Source organism: Aphanomyces astaci (assembly GCF_000520075.1).
Source record: "Aphanomyces astaci strain APO3 unplaced genomic scaffold supercont1.18, whole genome shotgun sequence".
Taxonomy (NCBI): Eukaryota; Oomycota; class Saprolegniomycetes; order Saprolegniales; family Verrucalvaceae; genus Aphanomyces; species Aphanomyces astaci.
This window is the reverse complement of record NW_009798281.1, coordinates 553,796-556,764: the sequence shown is the minus strand read 5'-3', so window position 1 is coordinate 556,764 and position 2,969 is coordinate 553,796.

The following is a 2,969-nucleotide window of genomic DNA, read 5'->3' as shown; positions in this document are numbered from 1 at the left end:
ACAAGCCCTTTCAAACTGTCATGCGCGGGATACGTGGCAAGAATCTGACGAACACGGACCGCAATGCCATCCTCCATCGGCTGCTAGCACTTGTCACGCCGCAATCGTCGACTCAAAGATCGACGAACTTGCCCAAGAGACAGCGTTGATGATTGAACTGAGCGAATTTTGCTCCCAACTCGAGCTTCTTGTGGTTCGAAGCGATCCCGATGCCTACGACGATGTCGATGACGACGATGACCCCGACGACGTAGAAATTGACCTCGACGAGTTCTTTGGTAGTACTTTGTAAATAAATGTCCTTTATATTGTATGTGGATGTTTGTCTTTTTACAGTTTTCAAGGACTGTGCACTTGTAGCAAACTTTGTCGAACTTCAATAATTGAGTTTGTAGCAAACACTTTCGGACGGAGGTAGTAATAATATATATACGTACCAGTAGAGTACCGGTAGTCTGTAAAGCTTAAATTGGATCGAATAGAAGTTCGAATGCAATTTGGCGAAATGAGTCAGAGCATCTCCACTAGTATTTGAAGTTACGGATAAATTCTCTATTATCCGGAGAGACACTAAATTTTCTTGTTTTACGGTTGACAGGAAGCATAAAACCAAATTTCCCGGATAACGTACATTTATCCGAATTTTTTCGGGATATAACAAATGTTATCCGGGAAAACGGATTTTAGTGTTAATTTTAGTGATGTATACTGACTGTACTGTCGCCGCAGTGGAGATGCTCGCACAAGTCCAAATTTGGGTGAAATGCACAATATGAAAAATAATGTTGTAAGCTTACATTGCAGGAGTTGTGCATTTGATAGAGGTCCGTCCTCGCAAGAATTTCTCGTACATTCTGCATATCCATAGAGGTCGTGTTGTTTGTGGTTGAATCGATGATTGCCAAAAATCTCGCAAACATACTTTTTCTTTTGTAATAATAATAAAATAAAACCCTCCACAAAATTTTACGATGCGAAGTCCAAAAATCAATCTCACGTCACCAAAATATATGCAAATTTATACATCAAAGCCTCTATGAATTGATATTTCCAGAACTAACAGTAAGTGAATTTGGGTTTGCCCCAAAATTCTTCTATCCGGAAGAATTTGGAGAGTTTATTTTCGTTTGCGAGATTTTTGGCAGTCATCCAATCGGCAGCACCCATTCGAAACACAAAGTCGACAGTACTCTCATTTGTACTTCGAGCTTTTTTACTTAGAGTGTCTCCACCACGGTGAAAGTATATTTGGCACTAACTGTAATAATAATGTTTTAGAGGTTTTTCTATAATATATACGAAGTACTGGTAAACGTTTTGGTAAATAACCAGGGAAAGCAAGAGTCTGGATTTGACCTTATTAGGGAGATTTCGGAGACGAGTATTTATCATTATCCTTAAAATAATATAGAGATGAGGAAAACTCCGGAACTAGTAACTGAATCCCTCAAATGGGTCCATTTTGAGGATTCGAACCCTCGCCCGTGATTGGCCAGATCTGTTGACTTGGTGCACGCTTTTTGTTGGCACTTCGAATGGAGTACAGGGAACGACGGAATGCAACGCCTACCGAAGATTTTTTGGTGTAATGACAGACAACTTCCAATCAGATTTGAATATGAAAATATAGCTCGATGATTGGTGGAATTAAAATACTTCCCGCCAGATTCAATGCAAAAAATAATCCACGACAAGCACATTTAAAAATGCGGCGACGGGCGTATCCGATATCCACGAAGCTCGAAGCATTGGGAATGCTGGAAACCATGTCCGTCTACAAGGTGTCGGCTGCATTGGACGTCCCACGACGCACGTTGCGAGATTGGATGGCCCAAAGGCACGAGATCCTAGCGTACGACGGTAATTTGAAAAACATGAAACTTGAAACTGGTGGAAGATACGAGGTCTTTCCCGACCCGCCAGGACTCATCGAGTTCATCAACCACGTTCGGGACAACGAGCGCGCCCTCACGACCACGCACCTCATCCTATGGATCAAAGCCAACCAGTGCGAGTGGTTGACCAACTATCTCGTCACCAAGCAGCAGCGGACGTCGTACGACTCTCTCCTCCGCCTACTCCAGTGTTTCTGCGATCGCCACGGCTTCTCCCGCCAGCGTCCAACCTAGAACAAGGTCAAGCAAGCTGATCTTGTTGAGGTGCAGAGCGAATTTGCCTCGTAGTTCCACAGCGAGTACATTGCCTATGGCAAGGACTACGTCTACAACGTTGACGAAACGGGTATCTATTACGACATGCCTCCGCGCTACATTTGGGCCGTGAGAGGCGGAAGCTCGAAAATCTCCAGCGGTGAGAAGCATTCGCTTCGCATGACCGCGGTCCTCACGGTGCGAGCTGACGGCACAAAACTGCCCATCCTCTTCATCATGAAGGGGGTGCCCGGCGGTCGCATCGAAAGCGGCGAGCTGGCCACGTTTCTATCCGGCCATCACTATGCGGTTCAGGAGCGTGGTTGGATGGACAAGCGAGTCTGGGCCACGTACCTCCGGGATGTACTTGGAGAATCGATCGAAGAGCCGTCATTAGTATTGCTGGACAACTTCGAGTCACATGTGTCGGGTGAGTCATACAACATCATGTACGAAGAGCTTGGGGCTCACTTGTGTGCGTTGCCGCCGAATGTGACGTCCGTGTGTCAACCCTTGGATGTCGGAGTGATGGCGCCGTTTAAGCGCAACCTCCGCAACTTGTGGCTGCTCGAAGACATCATCGTTGGAGATGATGATGATCCATTTTCACTTACCGCGCGTGAAAAGCGCATGGCATTAGTGAAGCGGTCGATTGCAGCGTGGGACCTCGTGTCGAGCCAAGAGATCCGCCGCAGTTTTGAGAAAGCTCTCCCCCAGGCCCAATAATTTCAGCGTTAAAACAATTTCCACTGAAATTAATTTAGTTATCTTCCTTTTTGTATTGGATTATGATTAATGTGAAAATTATTGGAAAACGTT